A 24,263-nucleotide genomic window follows, 5' to 3' on the forward strand; every position below is an offset into this window, starting at 1 on the left:
GCTGGAATCTTATTTCCCCCCCTCCATCCTCCCATGAAAGCAGAGACGATTTTGCAGTCTCTTGATCCCACCAAGAGAGAGCCCCTACAGATCACGAGAGTCGGCAACACTGAATTAGCTCACCACAAAGGTCCCTGCCCACACAGTCAGACAGACCAAGACACAGTCTCGTCTCAGCTAATGCAGCTCATTTTTCCCAGGCAGCTGCCAAGTGCTGAGCCCTTCTCCTCTGGGGAGACCATCGATATGGTGCAGACGAAGTCAGAGGAGTCGAGAAGCCCCGATGAGAACCGGGCTGAGCATTTAGGCTTTGTTTCAGGCCAAGTGTAGCATGCCCTACAATTTATAGTGCAAAAGGAAACAGCCTCAGGCTCCTGTTACCAGCCAAGGTGATCTGAAAAGCCAACCACAGGGGAGAAGCACTAAACCCTCCACGTCCAGTGACAGCAAGGCAGCCCCACAGGACATGGGGCGAGATGATCATCTCAGAGGCAGCTGCAGCAGTTCAGTGCTCCCACGCTTCGTAAGGCAAAGACTCTCAGAGGCTTGGTGCAGATAAGTCTGCTGGGGCCTCCATCATAGCGGCCCAAGCATTTTCCCACCTCCCCAAACCCAAAATGAAAAGCTTGGGACATGTGTGAGTTTCTATTTCTTTACCCCCTGCACTTAATTACTGCAAATGTGTATCCTGCAAGGCACAGATGACTGGGCTGCATCATAAGCATGGGAACATCCTAAGTTTCCCAAGCTAAACAGCACAGCTGGAACAAAGCACAGCTGTTAGTCCCTGTTCAGTGGTCTCCATCCCAAGCGGCTGCACTCATGAGAAGATTTGCCATTCACAGACTCCTGCCCAAGACCCCAGACACCCTGTGCTGAGGCTGCTAAACTCATTTCACTTGTGAGCAGAGCCAGCTCTCTCCAGGACCGTGATTGCATTATTGGTACAGCTGAGCTGATCACCGAGGGGAAATCTCTGTAGCAGCCATGCACAGCTGGGGAGTAGTACCAATTTTGAAGGGTTACTACTGATTCCAGTGATATAATCTTTGAGCACTGAACTGAGGAAAACAAATGAAATATTTATGAGTCTGCTAAAAGCTATCGATTCAGCCTGCCATTCCTACAGCCTCAGAAAAACACCCTCCTAATCTATTTCTTTGTTTGATTACCATACCCGAGCTGTGAGCTGATGCATTAATCTTTGGTATGATTATGGATTACTTCGTTTTCCAGGAATAAAGAACACCCTGGAAACAGAGGAGTCCAGAAAGGGAGAATAGGATTAGTTTTTCCCTGAGCCTCAGGGATGAAAAGGTCTCTGTTCAGAATGGAAGGGACAAGTCTTTAAGGAACTAAAGTACCTAAATAAAATATTAGAAGTGGCACCAAAGTCACAGGGATTGTTTTCAAATCCCAGTCCCAAGCGTACAGTGGCTCATGCCTCGGTTGGTAGTAACCACATTTCCGTCTCACGGCTGCTTCGTGCTGCTTGCAAGATCAGCTGGTGGAGTTCAGCCTGGTCCCTAGTGGGACAGATATCCACATCACCAATGTGTCACAGCAGGCGCTGGCTTCTCTGCCGTGAAGGGGACCAACCCGGCCATGGCACAGAGCGGCCCTTCCCCCCTCACCGATGGTCCCTCAAGGTGCAGGATTATGACGTGTCCTTGTCCACCACCGCCAGGCTGGACGAGCAGGCTGCAGAACCCACGTGGAGCATTATTTCTAGCCAGACATTTCCAACTTCTGGAGCCACACCAAACCAGTCTCTTTGAAGGGGAGCGAAGCTGGCTTACACGATCGCCCTGTCAAAAGGTAAGGGCCTGAAACCTCTCGTGACTTGGGTTTGATTCCTACCACAGCTGGCAAGAGTAGAAATGAAGCAGCTTCTCAGTCTCACTCTCTGGCTATGAGCACATCACAAGCCGGCCCAGAACCTGGCACAAGCAGGACTTTTCCTAGCCCATCTGCGATGCGTAATAGCCCCACTTACATACCAGATGGACAGATACAGTAGAGAAGAGCGGTTTCCCAGATTAGTTCCTTCCCAACTCATGAATTTTTAAAACCCACAGGTGAGATGACCCCCTGCGCTGGATAATTAAAGTGTGGCAGGGCTAGTCCACAGCCCTGCTTCAGCAAAGCATTTAGGCACTTGCTTAAATGTAAGTGTCTGTGGAGCAGGGCTGGACTCAAGCATGGGTTTTTAGGGGCTTTGCTGAAAAATAAACAGAGAGAACTGGGATATTTTAGAGATTTTCCTTACCTCTCTATTGAGTTGCAAGAGAAAGATGGAGATTCTCTGGGTGAGAAGCACCTCATACACAGAACAAACTGGCCAGTGTCCGAGCTCCCAGCTCAGAGCTCAAAGGGTAACCTTGCAGGCTTAGCTCTAGCCTCAGTTTAGCATGAGACCGGTCAGGAGAATGGGTCATTATAGTGGAACCAACTCTGTTGTTTCCATTCTGCAGCTCAAATAGCAGAGGGACTGGCCGGAGCAGACTGGCTCTTGGATCTACTCATATGCTACAGTCATTTCGTTCTTTGAATGGGAACTATACAAACCAACACTGCATTGTCTCCCCAGACTCCCACTGTGAAGGCAAAGGCAGACGATAACCCTTCTTCCATATGGATGAGAGCTTGGGAGCATCGGCTTTTTGTCAGCTATCCAAGGTGTCTGCTGGCTCAGACGCTCCCTTGGCTCACTTCAGCCTCCGCACAGGAGACGGTTCTTACAACACAGCAAGATGGGGAGCTCTGGAAAACCTTCCTCCCAGGGAGGAAAGTAATTGGAGACAAAAGTAAAAGGTCAGGAGTGAAGGCTCCTCAGACTCCAGCTCCCAAATGCTGATGTCTCAACAGCTTCCAGAAGGGACAAAGCCAGGGGAAAGAGCAAGGGGCAAGGCCTGGTTGAATTCTCGATTCAAAACATGGCTTCAGTACCCTCACCCAGCTGGGAGGCTCTCGATGCCACTATGGTGCCCTGAGAGGGCAGAGCTCCCAGGGGAATACTGCTTGTGGAAAGGGGCTTCCCTGGTTCAGCATATGGATAATGGCACATCCTTATAGTCTAGGGGGCAATGGAGGGTGTGACTGAAGCTAGCAGAGTCCCGTATTTTTGGGCTGCTGCAAATCACCTTTCCGGAGGCTCCTCCAAGTTGTGCTGCGAAGTCCCTGGTTTTTGCTAAGGATGGGGAGGCACAACGGTACCTTACTACAGACCTTTCTCCCTGTCCCTGTATGAGCGTCACCTGAAAGGCCAGCTTGGACTTGGAGTCAATCCTTGGAATAAATTCAGCTTTTTTTTTTAGGCAGGAGTTTGTTCACAAAGCTCCAAATTTCTTTACTCTAAGGAGTCACCAAATAGTATGGATAGTTTTTGCCACTGGGCAGCACAGTGATTTTCAACCATGGTCAACAGCATCCTGGCATGCTGCGAGATCCTTTTAAGGGTGACGCATGGTGCCATGCAATATTAGTGCTAAGTGCAAACACCGACACACGATTCACAAGATACGCCCAGCGATCTCCCATCGGGCTCTATAGCCTCCAAAGCATTCTGGCTGGCTGTGGCCTTTTTGAATTCTCTGTAACACAACAATTGGGCTACTATTTTTCCATAGTCAAGAAACTAAATCTTCAGAGAAGGTATTTTCCAAAGGGTCTAACAAGTGGTTCAATGAGCTTAGAAGAGGTTGATAACCGTTGGGTCAGATGGTATTGTTCCTACTTCCTGACTGGACAATCAAGTGTATTGGGTTTTATTTTGTTTTTACTAGGAAAGTACCAAACTGAGAATCACGCACTCCCCAGCATGCATTTCTGGTCTGACGACCATTCCCGACATGCTGATCATACCAAATTTTGGGAGTCAGCTCCCCTCCCCGTCCCCACCCCAAAACCAGGAGTGGTTGGCTGAACACACCCAAGTAACACAAGCCCCATGAGCCCTCATAAACTAAATCCCTCCTACACTTCTGGTCACCAGTCGGCATTTGAGGAAAGCAGAGAGAGGGTGAGTGAGCAAGAGATTATCTTCTGTTCGACCAGCTCAGATGAAAACTAGATAAAGCAAGAGCAATCGTGGAAGTCAGCTGTGAACTCTCCAGGCAACTTTGGGGGCAGGAGAACTTATGTCTTCATTGCTGCAACCTGCACCTCCCGTTTGCCATGATTCACATGCAGGGCACCGTGCACTGTTCAGAAGGAGCTTTCATTAGCATTTAAATGCTAACTCTGCAATTCTGGGATCAAAGGCTTTGGCTCCAGAGTGTTCTCGATTTCCCTTTCGATTTATTCTGTGTCATTTTTGCTGCCTCTGTTGTTCCTGTCACCTTCTTTGTTTCCTTTCACAGGGGCTGTGGTAGATGCTCTGCATTTAAAGCCTTCAGGGAAACAAGAACAAGGTCAGCCAAGCCTAAGACCTCTGGGCAGGGAGGCAGGGTAAGCCGTGGCACAGATCGGAGGGAAACTGCAGCTCTGCAGGCAGGGCACCGTGTGCTACTGGGTCAGACTAAGAGTATCCCAGGAGCTCCTATATGGCGTTTTAGCGTCTTCTCTGTACCAGTGACCTCAGATCAGGCTGGGGAAGGAGCCGATATAAGGAGAGGAGGGAAAATTCAGCTGTCTGTGCATACATGTATACACAAAAGATCAGCGCTGAACACAGCCACATAGGCCAGAGCAGTATTAAACAGCCGTAAAAAAAAAACCCAGAAGTGTCTGGCCTCAAGCACAACCACTGTAGTTACAAGGCAAATGCTTTTCTCATCTAGACCCGAACATCTTAGTGCAATCAAGGGAATTGCACCAGTAAAAATGCCAGGAGATTTTGATCCTTTATTTCCGCTGGGCTGTGCCAGAGACGGTACTGGCACCATGACAGCAAGGAGCAGAGCAGAGTTTCACTTTCCAAGTGGCAGCAACCTGTGACCCACTCATGCTGTACCCACACCGCTGCCCCTGCCATTGCCCTGCACCATAAAATAGCAATGACTTTCATTCTACACCAGGTCAGACGTGCCTGGACCCCTGGACACTTCAGAGAAAGGCATAAAAATCCCCCATGGCCCCTCAAATGCTGCAATACTAACCCTTAGGCGGGATTTCTTCCTGAAGAAACACTTCTTCCTAGAAGCACCAAGAGAAGTTTTCTGGTGATTGCCAACCGTTTATCATGTTTTGGGTTTTTTTGTTTTTTATATGCCTTCTGAATTGTGAGCTTCTCGTCCACTTCTCCACCCTCCGCATTAACAGCCCTATATAAACACTACACATCCAAGTTTGCAACGGTGCTGGTTTCAGCCACACAGAATTACTGGGCAGGTCGACACCTCCAACCCTTTCACAGCACACGGACCCACCACTTGGGAACCTAAAACGGATGTGCCGTTTTGTTTAGACAGGGAGTCCTTTGCTTCCTCTCCTAAAAGCGCGCAGAAATGCTGTGAACCAGATTAAAGCAGCTGCCAGAAGCCATACCCCAGCTATGGCTGGATTTTGCCAGTAGGAAAAGTGATTCTTGGATATGGCGGTTGTGAAATGATCTGGAGTGAAGTGTGCTCTGTCTGCAAGAGAGATGGTTATTCACACTGCCTGCTGCTCAAAGGCAGCTGGATCAAACATCTGGTTCAGCACCAGAACTGGCCAACAGGACAGGGAAAAGAAACCCTTGTAAGAGAGATAGGAGGGAGACAAGAAGTAGGGAAGATAAGAGAATGAACCATATGAGTTAAAGCTGCCACAGCTTTAACTGGAGCTCTAAATGTTTGCTGCTTATCTGCCACTTTCATTTCACTCTACCTAAGCAGCAAGGCACGGCTGGAATTGAATTTCCAAATACACCGCTTCGAGAGCTCAAGCGGCAGCCCCCCAGCACCGCTCAGGAGAAGCCAGTATGTCCTGGTGCCACGTCCTGCACTGCATCCCATCAGGAGCCCTGGACAGAGAGGCCTGTTACTAATATCACCTTTCTGTAAACAGCACCGGCAGGAGGAAAAATAGTGACTGAGACTTGGTACAACACTGCAACCGTTGACGGGGAACCTGGGTGCCTGCCAGGTGTCCCCAGACAGGACAGCGTCTCCACCTACCTCCAGCTAAGGACCTTCCACCAAGGTGTCTGTCCACAGCGACCAAGTATTTTGAAGCCAGATGCTAGGAGCTGCGGTTTGTTCTTGGTGACAGATGGGTGAATCCAGCATAACTCCGCTCAAGTCAGGGCCTTGCTGGCGTCTGTAAAGTTAGCTGTTCCCTGTCCTAGCAGGATGACTAATGCAGCAATGATGCAAGTATGATTTGCACCCTATAATTGACAGGCAGCGCAACTCTCCCACAGGCGGCAAAGTTACTTGGGATCTACATTTTTGCAACAGAACAGAATTTGGCCAGCCGACAAACCCACATTCAGAAATAAGTGGAGCAGGTAGGGCCGACTGGACTGAAACATGGAAGCGCTGACCCGCCCAGAACCACGGCTGTTTGAAACATCCCTATTCAGGTTTTTCCCTCTTTGGTGTTCATTCTCCCAGCAGGCCCACGCAGCCTGGCTGGGAAGAGTCGCATCACATGCAAAGCAGTCCCTTTGGGCCAATTCACCTCCAACAGAAATCACGTAGGTTTTCAAGCCCAGATCTTCAGGATCCAAGATGCCAGCTTTCTGGAGAAGTCCTGGGCAGACCGCTGAATTTCTGGATGCTTATCCAAATGATTCAGAGCACAGAGACAGTCTGACCATGCCTACTTCATACTCCAGCCTATCTAAGAGCATCTTTTGCCGCTCCGTACTATCCCCCCACTTTTGTTCCCCCACTGACTCCAGTTCCAAAGTTTATCCCAAAGGCTTATGAATGCCCAAGTACCAAAAATAATGGTTCAGGTTGTCCTGATTAGAAAGCTTCATTTTTACATATCTGGAAGGGATAAAAGAGGTTGAAATTCAGATGCTTTGGACCTGTTGGAAATGGGTAAATCTAACCCAAACAAGCCATGCTCAAAGCAAATTAAAGGTACCCGGAAAAAAAAAAAAAGAGAGAGATTTAAGAGCACACTATCAATTAAAGCTGGTGAAAAACGACGCACAGGCCAATATGCTCACTGCCCCATACCACAAATCCTTCATACAGCTTGTTATTAAGTTACTCCAAAAGGAACAGCTTAATAATAGTTGCTTAATAAGCAAGGTGGGTTTTGTCCATGCTCATTACTAAACATTTTGTCTGGCAGTACTGGGAACATGCTCACCGCAACCACCGTCCAACTGGGAGAAAACACTTTTAGCCACAGTTGAGGTTGAGGACAATAGCTTTTAATCGCTGCATCTCAGGCCAGCAGATCTTTTCAGAGCTTGGAATTCAGTTCAGAAGCAGCTGGGGGGGGGGGGTTGTCCGCCGAGCCAGCCCTCCAGCTCAATTAGCGAACAAATTCCCTTCAGCTAAATCAATCACAGTCTGCTTGCAAGATGGATGCCGAGTGGTTGATGACGCTAGCAAGTCTCCATCCTCCAGTCCCCCGTCTTTCCAATTCTGCTCAGGCGTGCCACGAAGGAAAAGACCCATTTCATCACGGTACCCTTGCTCCCTCTACCCCAAATGGAGCAAATGCAGTCCATTAAAAGAGGGCCTTTCTTCATGGGCTCCATCTTATGAAACCACAATGCTCTGCTCAGTGGAGGTGCACTGCGACAGGGCAATTAGTCAGGGTAACTGCAGAGCGACTGTGGCAGACAACGTGGCTCTAAAAGGCAGACAGATCTCTCCCACCTTGCCCTCGCACAGAAATTGGTTTGCAGAGCACCGAACAGGGATGGCCAGGATGCTCAAAGCCTCTACTACAGACACTCTTGCCACTCGCGTGTTCAGAGACTTGATCCAAAGCCTGTTTAAGGGAGGGAGTCTGATTTCAAGAAGCTTTGGATCAGGCCTCCCCTGGGTTGGAAGTAAGGCTTGGAGCCTGACCTGTAAAACGTGCAGGCTGACTTGGAGAGTGGGAAATAGGAACCAGGTACCACCTCCTTACATTCCCTTTTGCATGCTGCATGCTTAATACAGCATGGCCAATTCCAAAATCATCTGCCACAGAAGAATCCCATCATTTGTCTACCTCCTGAAATGATGCCTACAGCACATTTCATCTGTGCACAGAGCAGGGGAACGGTCATTTAAAACATCTGCAATTGCACGTACTCGTGACGTAGATGGATGCTCCACTTAGAAGCTTTTTGCGACCAGACACCCTGTTACGGCTGTATTTATACAGCCTCTAGTACAATGGCTCCAGCTCATGGCTGTCAATTCAGAATTTAAATTCAGCTCCTTGCCAGAAAACCTGGTGCCCTCCTTATCTCTGCCTGGCAGGAACGCTTGGTTGCAGCCACTTGGCAGCAGGTCTGGCATGGATTCAGCACACCACACAAGCCTGGGAGGGCCGTGTCTCCAGAACTGGTTACCCACTGGTGTTGACATGGGGCTGCAGGGTATTAACCCCTTTCCAGGTAGAAATCAAATCTCTGATGGAAATTAAAGGCTGTTGGGGCAGTGAGAAAAGACCACAGCCAAGGGAAAAAGTTGAAAAAAAAAAAAGATAGGCTCTTATCTTTCAGAGCTATGTAGTGCACTGAGCCGCACGAACTAAACTACCAGTGACTATATTGGGATAGGAGTACTGAAGAGGCGCCTATTATCTGATACAGCATTTTATTTCTGCCCCAATCCACAGGACATTAATGGGATTTCCAAGGTAGTATGAAGCATGCTTCACCTCTGGCTCACAGACTATCCAATAGGCTCTGCAGGAACCTCCGGTTTTAATGAGCAGGCAATTTGAGATTGCTTCCCTTGTCCTGGGACCCTGAGCTATGTGTCCACCACACTCAGAGGGGAGGAATAATGCAGCCTGCGCAGCCCTCCCTCCCCGGAGTGGTGCTGCGGGAATATAAACTTGATGAGCAAAGACACATTGATGGGATGGTAGTTAAAGGTCATGTCAGGGGGCCTGAGGCTGCTTGTTATAGCTAAATGCTTCCTAGTAGGCATTCCAATAGCCAGAGCTTTAAGCTGCGCAGGCTACATTTGCTGCAATTCAATTACAGGCTACAAGGGATGGGATTAGATCCTGCTCTCCCTAACGAGTGCTGACATCCGTGTTTGTAACCTGGCCCTTTTAACACCCCCATCTGCCCAGGGAGCAGCAGCTCCTTCCAGTGTCCTGGACACACCACATCTGCTCAGCCTGTTTCAGCTACCTACCCATGGGGCCAGGACCTGCCCGACTTGTTCCCTAGCAAACTGCTCACACCTCTCTCCATGTATCACCGGGCTCTGCCGGCCTTGTTCCACCCCAGCAGGTGGCCTCATCCGGTCTTTCCTGTTCCGCTCTTTCACCCGATAAACACCTGTCTGAAAGCATTCAGCTGGCCCACAGGAAGAAGGACTTTTGAGCCCTGCCGCCAGACTGCATTGACAGCGATGCTATCGTCAGTCATTCACCGATAATGACTTGGACTCCTCTCTCAGCCTTGACCGGATGAGGCCCATTTTCACTTTCTCATGAGTATGCGACAGGTAATCCATCTGCTCCTCAGCTATTTCCCCCTTGCACATTTAACCAGCCTGCTCCTTCTCTTGTTTGCGGTTAAAAAAAGGCCTTCTGTCCTTTGGTGACTCCCCAGCTGAAGATCACTTAGGAGCATGGCAGAAAACCCATCACTCGAGTCGTTTAAACCTGGGGTGACTAACACAGAGAACGAGTTAAACCACCGAATAACACAGAACATTTCATATACAGCAGGGGAAGGAAGGCCAAATTTGGCCACTAGTTAAAACAGGCCTTTTCATCACTAGACCCCAGCAGTCTTTCCTGCCCACGTGCAAGGGGGCTGGACCCGATGATCTTGTAAGGTCCCTTCCAGCCCCTAATATCTATGAAATGATGACATTTCTATGTAACAGCAAGGTCGTTAGGGCTCGTTCCCTTTCCTGACACTGCTTAGAGTCGTGTTTCTTTACGCTAAGGTTGTGGCATTTTCCCTTCGGAGGGAATTCAGTTCTAGCTCCGGACATGAGGATCCCGTTTCTAGGCTGTAAGCAGCAGCGACACAATGCTCTTCAAAAAGCACAGAGCAAACCTGCACCAAATATCAGTTACATCCCAAAACACTTCACTGAGTGCAATCCTATTCCAGAGAAAAGCGGTAGCAGATGGCAAGAGAAATTAAAGCAGCAAAGAAGACTAGATGTGTTTTCAGATAACATTTGATTTGAGACATCAAACAGAGCATGGAGCCGAGAGGCTCTTCCAGAACTGCAGAAAGATAGAAATCATACACCAGCAGCAGCCAGATCCTGAGGCGTGAACCCCACGGCTGGACTAAGGGAAGGACGGAGTCCGAGAGAAGTGCCAGGAAAGGAGGCAGCACAAGTTCCTCCCGAGGCTGTTCCATTAACATGAAGGGACCACCGGTGGGATGGCAGTCTAGCACCACCGACTATTTTTTGCCATTTATGCAGCACCTGGCACTTTAGTTTCTTATGTAGGTTAGATAAAAATATCAGGCAACAGAGACAGGCTGGCAGGTGAGAACGTGAGATGGGGAAACAGAGGGAGGCGGACATAGCACAGCGTTACAAAACCACTTTTCTTCCCCCAGCATCCGTCTCATCCTATAAAGAGAAAAACACATTTGGGAGGAGTTCGCGGATGGAGGGAGGCCGTAAGGTGCAATGAGGTGAGTCGCCCCAAGCACCAGGTCACAAGAGGGCAAGATAAACAGGAGGAGACAAAGGTTGTTTGTGCAACGAGGAAAAATTGGCAGCGGTGTCTACATCTTCAAACGTGTCCGTACCAGACAGGTGAGCACAGAGTTTGTTTTGTTTGGGAATTTAAAAAAACCCAGTGTTAATGGGGCCAAGAATATATCAAAAAAAAGACTGTAACTTCTGAAGGACCAAGGGGCCCCTGGGAACACAAGGCGATAGGGCAGAGATGGTCCTAACCGGACAGGGAGCTCTTTTCCATCAGGCAGTTCAAATCAGGCATTCAGACACCGCTGCAGGCTTTAAAACAGCATTTCTGAAGCTCATTATTTCCTCAGACAGATCCTGAGCAGCGGCACCTAGAGAACCACACGTACAGACTGAAAGGGGCACGAAGTTAAACAAGGCGGGGGGGAAGCCACGCTATTCCCATCCGAGGCGTGCGCAGCTTTTGGTTTTACCCAGAGGAAGCTTGCTGCCCTCAACATCCACAAAAGCACGCCTGAGCAGCACCGGGACCGCACCGTGTGCCCCCCCTTTCCCGCACCGGGTTATTCTCGCAGCAAGGGGCGCTCAGCAGCTTTCTGCCCGCCAGCACGTGCTGCTTTCTTGGAGCTACTCTGCTCCAGGACTCCCACAAAGTGACAAGAGCATGAGGACAGGCGCCGAGCGGGGCGGACCACAGGCCCATCTCACCCCGTGGTCTGCATCGCGCAGGGCAGAGTGCGGGGGCCTTTCCCCCTCTTCCGCTCCCCCCCTGCAGCCTGGGCCATGCAAGACCGAGGCAGCTCCGATTCAGAGGCTGCCCCCCTGCTCCCAACAACTCAATGCCTGCGAAGGGTCAGGCTTTCTGGCCCTTTGGGAGCTGCGAGTGTGGGAGTGAGGGGGGAAGCCTTCACCATCCCTGGCACAGGGAGAAGGGGTCGCTCCCCCGATCCTGCACTTGACCACGACGCAAACGGGCACCTTCGCCGCGCGGGCAAAGCCCGCACCCCAGGGGCTGGGATGCAAGGACCTGGACGGTGCGGCCAAGTCAAGAAAGGACAAAGCACGGCCAGGGCAGGGGGGGGAGCAGCCCCCAGCCCCGTGCAATGCCCAGCCCAGCAGCCCCCAGCCCAGCACTCCCAGCCCGTCCCAGCGCAGCCGTACTCACGCGCTCCGCCACCGCCCGCACCCCGGGCTCAGAACGTCCCAGCAGCCGGGAGTGAGGAGGAGGGGAGGGGGCGGGAACTCCCCCGGCCGCCCTCAGCCAATCAGCAGGGGCGGCTGCGTAATGGACAGCCGCGAGAAGGCGCAGGCCTGTCTGAAGGGAGGAAGGGGCGGGGCGTCCCCGGCAGCACAGCCAATCGGAAAGGCGGGGAGAGTGGCAGGGCTGGGCCGCGCCGACTTAAAGGCCCAGACGCTTCTAAAATACAGCTCCCCTCACCCCGCTTTCGCTCCCCCGCCCCCACACACACAGCCCTGTCCAAGCAGCCCCCCCGGCTGCCCCCGCACCCCCTTAGCAGGGCGGGGTGTTGCGTCGCGTCACGTTGTCTGCCCCCCGCACGCCAGTGTCTCTGCTACGCTAGGGCACGGCCATGCCCATGCTGGTGACAAAGCTGGCAATGGGCGAGGCAGTTCGTGGCACTGCACGAGCGAATCGTGCTGCGCCTGGGACGGGTGGCAACGGTCTCGGCCACCGCCAAGGAGTGCGGAGAAGACAAAGGGACCCGCTGAGGCCCTGGAGAGCCGCGGCGTGTCACCGGGCCCGTCTCACCAGCCGGGTGCCCACCCGGCCAGCCGCGGGGCTGTCTCTGCTCCGTCCTCCCTGCGCGTCTCTGGGCAGAGTCGCACTCGGTGGCTCCTCGGCTGGGCCCCTGCTTTGATCCCAGCCCATGACCCTCGCGCCCACCCCCGTCTTCTCTTCTGTTGTCCCAAGAGCTCGGCTGTCAACGCTCCCAGCAGCCTTCCTGACAGAGGGAGGCTTCTCGTTTGCTTGGCGGGCCTGGCATCTACGCTCGCCAACTCTGAATCTATTCCAGGGGCTTTCCAGGATGCCCCTGTGCCTGCGACGTGCAGCGCGGATGTGCCCGCCGGCTTGCGTACACCAGTTATGGATTACGGCGTGAAGACTTGATGTCAGGAAGGCTAAAGCACATTACGATGATGTTTTCAAAACGCACTGGGCTACAGTATAGATCAAATTCAACATTTAATAATATTTGTTCGAATGAAAGCCCTATCCTTGATCTCCCGGGTGACTCTAAGCGGTCTCCTCGAGAGTTGTATCTAATTCCCGGAGGCTCCAGGGTGATCCTGGAGGGTTGGCAACCCTATTGGCATAACAGGTAGGCCAGCTGGACGCAGCAAATGCACAGCACAAATTCACATTGATGAAACCCTCAGCAAAAGTCAGTGCTGGTTTCTTAGCTGGCCAGCATCTGTGCTGAGATATCTTGGCTGCTTTAGTGTACAGGTAATGTCATTTTAAACAAAGTGTGAAACATCTGCTTTAAGAACATATCCTGAGCTCTGATACGGCGCTCAGGAGACCTAGGCTGTGCCAAGGGCTACAGGGTGACTTTGATCAACTCACTTCATCAATTTGTGTACATTTTGGGGGAGAGCAACATCACCTCTTCTCAGAAGTGCTTGGGGGTCTGTGGAGGAAAAGCAGTTAGACTGGGTAAGAGCTAGGTATTAAGTTATTAATAGTTGTAGTAGGTGCGAGAGGCAGGGATTTCTGTGGGTGATATATTTTATTGGACCAACGACAGGGTTAGAGGCAGGGAGATTATAGTAAGTCTATGAAGCCAATAACACATGTAGGAGAGTACTTCTCACACTTTTTGACCTCACTATCCTTGTACTCAAGGGAAATATAAAAACGCCTTTAAAGGATGAGCCTGGGAACAAAAACTCATAAATTGGCTAGAATCTATGGACCAAGGACTGCACACCAATATTGGCTTCATAGCATACTACCTGACTCCTGCTAATCTTTCTTCACAAGTGATAACCACCCTCTTCCCTTTTGAAAGGTCTTGGTCTCTCAGGAATCAAGCTATCTTTTCTTCTGTGATTTGCTTGTCTGCTCCCCCAGGGAATTTCTCTCTCCTCTGATTTCACAACCCTACAGACAGTTGCAACCTTTACTGTGCTTGCTTTTTCCTCAGACCTGAAGAAGAATGCACTGCATTTGCAAACTTTGTTCAAGTCTACCCCGACCGTGCAGTTGGTCCTATATGAATTATCACCCACAAAATCCTTGCCTCTCACCTAGGTTCGGGACCATCACAGCTATAACCTCACTTCAACGTTATTGATTGCAGTAGATGTGATTTTTGGCTTAGAGTCTTCAAACAACGAAGATTGTAATTTGCCTAAAAATCCACAATGTTTCTTTTGGAAAAAAATCAATATGCTCAGGCCAATTCTATTCAAACCGCATCTCATCTCGAAGAATGGACTCAGGGCTGAGGGACGAGTCTTTCTAGCTTCCCCGATCGCCTCCTTCACTTATGCCCTTTTGCGTATGCTGTTGCTCAGTAAGCAGCTCACACCAAGGTGCCAAATTGAAGTGCAAAATTAGGAGCCTTATTGACCACATGCAGTTGGCCAAATGGAAATGTCCTGTCTAGGCCTTATGCAAATCAAAATAAAAGCTAGGAGAAGTTGGGATGTGTTTTTATATAGAGCAGGAGAATAATTCATTTGAAACGCTGTGCATTATACAAAGCTTTTGATCAACATTGCACCCTTTTTCCCCATAATTCGTATTGAAATGAGATGTTGCAGCATCTTCTACATATACTAGGGCTGGGTTATTTAAAAGCAGTCCTCAAACCATTCTTTCCAATCCAGAAAAAAAAATCTATGACTTCTTTCTGCCTTTGTTTCTCCCTCTGCTTGTGCCTTTGTATTATAGACTCCCAGGAAGTGCTGCTTGGGGAGCCAGTTCTACAGAGCATGAGGAGCGGAGGAGACCAAAAGTGGCTGATACGGGGTTTTTTGAGCAGAAATCTACATGGAAAAATATGGGTCCTCGTTCTCCAGCTCAGAGCAAGGTATACCTAGGGTTGGCTGGGCCGGAACGCAGTCATTAGTAACCATGGTGTGTCTGAGAGGCAAGGATGTTAAAAACGTGTTAAACTCTTGTTTCTTGGATCTGAGCAGACTATACCAGACAAGTGGAGATTAATACTTTGAATGATGCAATCCCAGGTCAGCTGCCTCTGTGCTCCAGTGGATGCAATACCCTGGTACTTTATTTAATAAGCTGCTGAAGACAGCAGGCGGGATATCTGAGAAAGGCGGCTGCTGTGGTCCCCAGAAAGCATCTGTTAAACAATGGCAATGTTTAAAGACAAAATTGATTTTTTCCCCCTTTACTGTTGATTCCTATCCAGCTGCTCCACACAATAAAAGACCCATCAAGGAGCGTAATGCCGTAATTGTTAATGGAGAGAGCAGTTTCAAACTGCTTCCACTCAGGCAAAGTCCTTATCTCAGTAAGCTGTGCAGAACTCAGCTTGTCTTTCATCCCTTTGTACTTGAGAGGGGGAAGGGGAGAGCAAATTTATGGCAGCTGCCACTCACAGGGGCCCACGGAGGGGAAGAAGCTTCATTGCTCACAAGGAATTGCCCATCTTCAGTTTTGCTCCAAGCAGCATTTTCTTTTTCTTTTTTTGCAAATTTGATGCTTGAAAGATGCTTCCATTCCTCGTCAAACACAGCATGTCTCATGCTAAGCTTGTTCACGCCAGCTTTGTCCCAGTGTCATTTTTTGATCTCCATAGGGTCAGCAGTGGAATCAAGGGCAGGATCAGATCCCTGGAGTGGAATTCCAGCAGAGTGGCTTTGTCACGTCCCACTCACCCGCTGACCTGGAGGGGCAGTCGTGTTTTATGGCAGGTGATCATCAGTGTTCTCATCATGCTGACGGGCAGGTGAGTGCATTTTCTGCCTGAGCTGACCAGTGCCCTTGTAACAGTTTAGTTGTAACTTGCATTCTCCCTCCCTTAGTGCTGCTGTCTGTCATCTTTGTTCATCCCTTCACTTTTGACAGAGAGCCCACTGGAGCGTGGCCTATTTCCTGTTTGGTCCATTAGGAAGCACTTAAAACAAATCTGGATGCTAAAAATAATCATTATGAGGCCAAAATGCAGGGCCCTCAGAGGCTGGGGTTAGGATAATGGCTCTTACTTGTACCTTAAAGCATCCTAGTTGTATACAGTCACATAGTGTGGTCATATGCTAACGGACTAGAAGCTCTGAAACTGGTAGATGTCTTATTGCAACAGGGCAGAACTTCACTGAGAGTGCCATAACAATGTGGAGAGCATGAGTACTACATGCAGCAGGCCTAGATAGCATGGTGATGGGCACACTGGATGTATGCAGACTGGTATTTTTTTTTTAAGAATTTTTTTTTTGTCCCAAGTCAAATCAGCCAAATCAGTTCCAAAACCGTGTGAGTCATTCAAAAACCACATGTGGCCCTGCTACTGGCAAGCATCCTCCACTCCTGGCTGGGGTTTCAGATACTTCCAAATCCTTTGGCAGTGTCCTATGTGCAGGCCCAAGCCTGGAGGCTTGGGATTCGGATGCCCCCAAGTTTCACTTGCCCCCAGCCATATGGCCACAGGACCCACCTAGGGAGGAGTCTCCCATTTCCATAAAGTCAGCATCTAGCCAACATCTTTGCATTGGAAGTGAAAGTGGGAGGCTAACTATGCCTTACCTTGGTCGGGGTACTACGCCCTGCCACATTTGTGGTTTTCCCACCAGTTGGAAAACCACCTTGGTGGTCATGGCTATTCCTTTGCCAGATAAGTATGAAGAAATATGTAGAAATATACAGACAGTTAGATAAACTGACAGCAAGGGAGTTGCATGAGGGTGTCTGACATCAGTGGAAGCAGTGTGGGACTGAATCGCAACAAAGGAGATAAGGGGAAGAGGAAGGAAGCAGGTGGCAAATGATCAACCTCTTTCCCTGTAAAAGGAGATAAGGGTTGAAGCTGAGAAGCTCTCCTTCCCTTAGGGAGAAGACCTGACCCATCTGTTGATGGCCTCAAACATACCAGGGATTTACATCCCCAATTATACAACAGTTCAAAATGTCCTTGCAGCTCCATGATTCTCCAGGATTATGGAAACTGGTCCCACTGTCTGGTTCCTAGCTAGATCCTAACTTTCCCCAAGTTGGGGTTTAAGAGCTTAGTCCTAGCTTGTATCCCATGTGCACTAGCTGTTTTGAGCCATCTAAATAGATTTGCAGAGCAAACTGGTTAATTTTGCAGGAATTTTAAAATGTAACCAGAGCAGGTAATATCTGGTACAGAAGCTTAGCTGGCTTCTAAGTATTTTTTCTGCTTCAGTTTTCCGCTCACCATTTCTGTCCAGGGTAACTCAGCTGGTTAAGTAATGGGACCAAGTGCCTTTTTCCTGCTAGTGACTGATTTCAGTCCCCCTCAGGTCCAGGCCACAACCTGTTTAGTGGCAGGTGCATGGTCTCAATCCAGACTCTATAGTGACAGATGCCCACATCATAAAAATCCCTACTGCAGTTGGCTTCCTTATTGGCCATCACAGAAGATTGGCAGCCATGGAAAAGCACCAGCTCTCTGAGTTTACAGTAGTGATTGTTTCTGTAACTTCCCACCGGTGCTAATGCTAGTGGAGCTCTGGCAATGACTTGGAACTCCTGCCATACTGCCTACCATCAGGGGAGTCATAGCAATGACAGGAACATCTCCCAGAAGACTCCTAAAGGAGACACAGCCTTTAGGTCAGGGTGGAAGCAGGCTGGGACGATGGAGGAAGCTACCACTCATGTGGCTCCTGCTGCTGAGAGACAGCTTACAGGGCAACCAGCCTTGCATCATTCACACACATTCAACTGGAGCTTGACGGAAACAAAACACCTTAGTGTTTCCTTTAGTGAGGGAAAGCAGCATTCCCTCTCCCACCACATCCAATGCTGATTTAAATAGCGTTACTTTCCCTGGCAGCAGCAAACACTCGCTATTAAATATAGAACCCAGAGCTAGACTTTCAGATGGAAATTACAGCCAGGGAACAACAGATGGCATTGTTTGCTGGGATGGAAAGGCTGCATCTGCTCTGTATAAGAAATGCTAATAGGAGCTTAATTAGGCATTCAGAAGGAACCATTCCCTAGTTCCTGGGACAATGGCCATATGCACAGGATCCTGACAAGCACCAGGAAGTAAGCAGCAAGTCATCAAAGATCCTTCTTGGGTTCAGTCCAAATTAAGTGGATAATGCAATAGCACAACCCCAAGAATTTCCTGACTTTGAAATCCTTCCAAGCTCCTTGCAGAAAAATTCAGTTCACTGAGGCTTTGTTTGTGGTGTCCATCCTGCAGGGACCCAGGATTGTGTTTCTGGTTTCAAAGCAAATAATTTTAGTCCTAAATCTAAAGCAGATCCCCATCCACTTACTTTCTGTCTCCTGGAGGTGTGCTGGAACTAGAGAGCAGAGGCTGAGCATCAGAGATGCGGGGAGGAGGGAGATAACTAAAGCACAGATTCACACAAGTTTAGGGCTGAAAGGGACCTCGTGAGATCGTCGGGTTCAGCCTCCTTGTTCTGGGTAGGCAAGACTACTGGGGTCAAATCACCCCACAAGGTGTGCGTTCAGTCTTTCTTTGAAGATCTCCACGGTAGGTGCCTGCACCAACTTCCCTGGGAGTCTATTCCAGAGTCTGGTCACACGAACTGTGAAGAAGCTTTTCCTTATATCCAGTCTGAAACCTTCTAGGAGTTTATGACCGTTGCTCCTGGTTTTCCCCTGAGGTGCTTTGGTGAATAGTCGTTTGCCTAGCATTTGATGCTCTCCCATGATATATTTGTAAGGTACCACCAAATCCCCCCAAAGTCTTCTCTTTTCTAGGCTGAACAGTCCCATATCTGTCAGCCTTTCCTCGTATGGCTTACTCTTCAGGCCTCTAATCATACGACTGGCTCTTCTCTGGACACTCTCAAGCTACTCCACATCCTTCTCGAAGTGCGGCGCCCAGAACTGGATGCAGTACTCCAGCTGCAGCCTGACCAGTGCTGAGTAGAGCGGGAGAATAACTTCCTTAGTTTTGCTGAAGATGTGTCGGTTGATGCATGTCAGCATATCGTTTGCTCTGCTAACTGTAGCATCACAATGGTGGCTCATATTCATTTTATGGTTAATTATGCCCCCCAGGTCCCTTTCAGACATGGTACTAGCTAGCATAGCACCACTGAGCCTGTAAGTTTGTTGTGGATTTTTCCTCCCACGATGGAGCACTTCACACTTCTCAGTGTTGAACAGCATCTGGCTCTGGTCCGCCCATCTAACTAATTTGTCTAGGTCTTCCTAGATCGTCAGCCTACCCTGATGTGTGGTCGCACTTCCCCACAGTGTCATCAGCAATTTTTGCCAGTTCAAGTACTTTGCCAATACATTGCTTAATCAGAAAAACTAAACAATGTATTCCTCTGCTGAAAAAGCAGGATTAAGCCACAGTGCTGAGAAACACTGCGAGGAAGGAGGAAGGTTGGGGGGGGGTTCATCAGAAAGTGATTAGTCACAAGATGCTTCTACTGGCATTTAGTGCCCAGGGTAGGAGCATAGACCTGGAAGGGGGACATCTGGACTATCAAGTCCAGTCCCCAAGCAAATAAAGCTATCGTTCCCTCCATTTGGAATGCCTCAGCTTCAACAACTTTTCTGGGAGAGACAGAGAAAGACAAAGCACTATGTCATTCCAGGACATGACTGACTTCTCTGTAGATGGCTCTGACAAGGTGGAGACTGGCAAGAGCATCCACGAAATATGCCCACACAGTGCTTACCTGAGTGACGGGCCTCAACTGCACAGCCCAGGTCTAACTCTGATATCTACACACTGTCAAAGTGTTTGGCTTCAGGCTTGTCTCACACCACACCCCTCGTCTAGCTTGATTCACCTCCCCTAAAAATACAAGCAGCAGGTGCTGGGTGCTGATGATACATGTATTTTCCAAAAGCTCTTGTAATAAGCTGTGAGCACAATTACATCTACTCACTGATAGCAACCTCTTGCACTTAAACAGTGTCCAAAAATGAGACCTGATGTTGATTTTGAACCTTGTATGACAAAGAATGGAGGCAGCTGACTGAGATCAACTTTAAGGCTTATCCTTGGCACCAACAAGAAGGCAACTTCTAGACATCAGGGTGTGTAGGGAAGAAGGGCAACTATATTCTGTAATGTTTTTGCATTCATTGGAGTTTTAGGGTTGTTAAGCTATAGCCTGGAACAAATTAAAGAGCCCAGGGCATCTGAGGAAGAAATAGGATGAAGGAAAACCCTGGTGTCTTGGCAAATGCCCTGGTTTTAAATGTGGGAGCTAATGGCAGAAAAATGATGACATTTGCATCTCTCTAGGGATTTCCGTGAGTCTCATTGTCTGGATATCTAAGCACATTGGAGTGGCAGGGCATTACCATCCCTGCTGTATACACTGTGCTCTGCAAAGTGCTTGTGGAAGATGCCGGGAGTGTGGTAGTACTTTAGCCAACTATATTCTTTGCATCATCAATTATCATGTCTCCCTCTGTGCCTCTTTGGGAGGATGTTTAGCAATTCCCTGAGTCTCTTTGGCCCACTGGCAGCTGGTACATTGCCCCCATGGTCTCTTTTTCTGGGAAGCGTGGCAGTGGAGTCCCTGACCCTGGTGTCATCAGAGCTGGCCATCTTCCAAGTACTGCATTTCCATGACAGTATACAGAGAGCAGGTCTCTGTGTTCTGCATGGGTTGGCAGCAGGAACAGGAACTAAGGCAACATGGTGTGCAGTCATGCAGAAGAGGCATGTCTTGTCTCGAGGGGCTGGGTGCCAAGCTTCACACACACACAGGGGATCTCTGTGAGCTGGGATGCACAAGGCTGAAGATTCCTGCTGAGCAAACGTTTAATGAGGTAATTATGTGGCTGACATGCAGCAGAAGTCCATGCCTTGGCTTTCTGAACCCAAGGGGCATATTTCTGCCATTGAGCAAGTTAATGAGCATCTAAAGAGTAGGGGTCCAGCACTGCATCTAACCTGAACCTTAGCACTCCATTCACGTCTCTTCCTCTCTTGGTGAAAACTGGAGCTGGGCCTGGAAGGGGGCTTGTGGCCTAGAGGAGGGCACTGAACCTTTTCCTGTTAAGATTTGGCCATGACCCTCAAGTGTTACCACATGGTGACATGGGGAGTGTCTGATGGTCCATGAAAAGATGGTCAGTCCAATTAAAATGGGCAGAGCATCAACCTACAGAAGCAACCAGCTTGATTGGCACTAATGGACACCCTTGTTAGTCTCAGCCAGAAGGTAGTGGTCTTAATAACCCAACTCTGTTCTGGTTGTTTGATGGAAAGCTTGCCCTGCCGTGGCCTATGGCTTGTCTACTCTATGGCTGGAGTGTGGCTCTTCAGCATAGTCAAATCATTGGTTTTCACCAACATTATATTAACGTGGAGAGAGACCTAAACCCCCCTGAGAGTCAGCAAAGGGGATTCCACCAGAGCTGCTGTCCCACCATCATTTGTTTTCAGTGCCTCGGTGCACTAGACCAGTGGTCTCCAAACTTTTTTGATCGCGCACCCCTTTAAGTAAAACAATTTTGAGCATGCACCTCCAACATATGTATATTTATATTCGCGCACCCCTATCAGTAAAAAATTTTTGAGCATGCACCCCCAATGTATTTATATTTATAGAAATAGAAATAGAAGTTCTAATATTTTCTTCCCGCACCCCAATGGATCGTCTTGTGCACCCCCCAGGGTGCACGCACCCCACTTTGGAGACCACTACACTAGATAATTATGGCAATCTCATTGAAGGGGAGAATGAACTCCTTCTTCATAAGGCCATGGGCTGAAGATGCAGCCCATGAACTAGGACAGGTGGCTTGGGAGGGCTGTATCATGGGAGCATCAACACTGTCCTCTCCATCCTGATCGCAGCAAGCCCAAACCATGGGCTTGTGTAGTGGCAAACAGGTCTGGGCCTCAGGTTCAGCTATGAGGGGCCTGGCTCCAGCTCACCCTGTGTTTTTCCATCTTGGTATGAGGGGAAGGTTTTGGTGAGGGGAGGCTATGTTCTAGCCAGAGATACAGTCTAGCTTCTGGATCAAACTAGAGAAATAGTTTCTCTCAGTCGATATCCTTTTTGCTCCCCTGAAATAATGTGTGCTGCATATGACCCTCAGGAAAGCCCCTGTGTCCCCAAGGAGTGCATGGAGCAAAGGGAAGCTCTGGCAATGTGTGGTTTTCTCCCATTCGAATCCTATGGATACCTGTCTTGGAGGTAAACCTGCAGCACTGCAGCTGCATGGAAACACTCTTTTGGTGGGAGGTGGCATATGTGAGCAGGTCAGTGGGAAGCACATCGGTGCTTTGGTTGGTCAGCAGTTCTGATGGAGCCCTGTTGTCAGGGGAAGGAGACAGCTTTGCATTGATTCAGCCCTGTGAACTGGGTTGCTTCTTCTTTTCCCTATGGGTTGCTAGGGGTTAGAAGCTGTCCCCCATGTGCTATCTTTTCCCTGCGGACCCTTCCTCCTAGGAAGCATGCACAGGAGATGTGGAGTTCCCTAGCCAGTGCCTTGTCCTTGCATGATTTTCCTTGGAAGGTACAACATGACCCTTGAATCACTGCTGCAGCTGTGGAAAGGACTCTGCAGCTGGCAGCTGCCAAGGTCACAGAGAAGCTCAGGACCTGGCCCTTGTTTAACACACACCGTTTTCAGAGGTGCTTATCATCCTGCAGCTCCCATGGTATAACTTGTGCACCTAATTAGCTAAATTCCTTGTAAAAACATGTGTCAGGTATCCAGGTTGTAGCTGTACTAGTTTAGAGGTAAAATGAATCAGAACTCATGGTAGAGGTGATCTCTGTGATTAGACCAACTAGATTTCTGCCAAAAAAAAAAAAATCTTTAGTTGAAGGAAATTAATTGCAATTAAAGAATTTTTTTTTTTTGCAAAAATCTAGTTGGTTTAATCAAAGAGATCACCTCTACCACAAGTTCTGATTCCATTTGTAAAAACATAGCCACTTAGCTTGATGTTTAATTGAGGACCTGATTTCTAACAGTGCTGAATGTTTGCTCCTCTTATTGCCTTCAGTGTATTTCCAAAAATCAACTGCTCCTCTTTCAATAAGAAAGTTTTATGGAGGACAGAGTTTAAAAAGTCATTAATTATTGCTGCAGAGCCCTCTAGCGGTAAACTCCATTCACTCATGATTTAGAGCTGTGGTTCTTAACCTCATTAGAATCAAAGCCTCACCTCCCCTTGGGAAAATGCCAGCTCTTAGCTTTGGCTCATTTTTTTGAGGATGGAAAAATACTGGAGCAATTCTTCTGTTGTTCTTTTGTTTCAGACTTCCTACTCTGATGTAATTATTTTTTGTAGTATAATGTTTAATTTCTAAGGGTTGACAACACAACCCACCAATCCCACCTGCTGCGTTTGCAACCGTGCTGGTGTGTGTGTATGTGTCTGAGTATAAGACCAATCAGAAATCAAACCTGAAGCTGACTATGACTGGCTTTGTTGTCCTAGATGAGAGAAATGCAAGGTTAACAAGAACAAAAAGGTGTAGAAAGTGATGCACACATCAGCTTTGTGTATGGAAAAACAGAGCATTTGTCATTTCAGTCGCCAGACAGGAAGCTCATTTACTGTTGCAGCATTCAGTTAGAACACAGGTCAATCAAGCTCCTACAGAAGCCTTATTGAGTGTCTCTGAGAGATGTGGGCAATTAGTGTCTAATAATCCAGGGTGGGTGCCGGCAGGCTACTGAGCTATAATAAAGCAAATCTTCCTGTCTAAAGCTGGTTGGCATGGCCAGAATTCTGATGAGATTTCAAATTTTGAAGGAAGAAAGGCATAATTTGTCAACCTCTTTTCCACTCAGCCTGCTCTGTTCCTGTCCCCAGCCAGTACAAGCCCTGTGCAGAGTCCCGCAGCGGTGTGAACGCAGGTACATCTGTGAACATCTAGTACCAGAGCTAATTCTGACATCCAGGGGGAAGCCCCACACATCTTCTTTGTCGTGTAGGCAGTCCACCCTCCCTAATGAGCCAGTCATCCAGCTGAGCGGGGCCGGCCCTGTGCCCTGAAAATGAGGACAAACACTTCTTTGAATGCTTCTGCTGAGAACCGGGACTGCAAGCCTATCCCTGCTAAACCGTTATGCCAGATCCCAACATTGTTTATTGTCATTGCTAATTAGGTTGACTTGAGACGGCAATAACCAGAAGTGGTTATTGCAAATGTAAACTGACTGGCCAGCCACATCTCAATCTTGTTAGGCTGCATGAATGTAGATTTCTCTCCGTGTCCAAATCAATAATGCTATTGTAATAAATAATAATGGCTTCGTAAAGCTGAAGTAATGGAGATTGCTATTTGTGCTATGGAAATGAGCCCCTGGGGTCTGTTAGTTTGGCTTCTATTTTTAGTGGTTGTGTCCCAGAGGGGGATTTCAAA

The 24,263-nt window shown here is 48.8% G+C and overlaps 1 protein-coding gene across 1 annotated transcript in view; it reads right to left on the reverse strand.

Annotated features, from left to right (window-relative positions):
• Positions 1 to 12,020, reverse strand: part of KLHL25 (kelch like family member 25) — a 34,101-nt gene extending 22,081 nt beyond the window's left edge. The window contains exon 1 of the mRNA XM_019504054.1: positions 11,911 to 12,020. The gene's annotated coding sequence lies outside the window, so the exon portion shown is untranslated. The remainder of the gene's footprint in view (positions 1 to 11,910) is intronic.
• Between the last annotated feature and the right edge of the window lie 12,243 nt (positions 12,021 to 24,263).

Source organism: Gavialis gangeticus, unplaced genomic scaffold (assembly GCF_001723915.1).
Source record: "Gavialis gangeticus isolate Ggan-Ray unplaced genomic scaffold, GavGan_comp1, whole genome shotgun sequence".
NCBI classification, from domain to species: domain Eukaryota; kingdom Metazoa; phylum Chordata; order Crocodylia; family Gavialidae; genus Gavialis; species Gavialis gangeticus.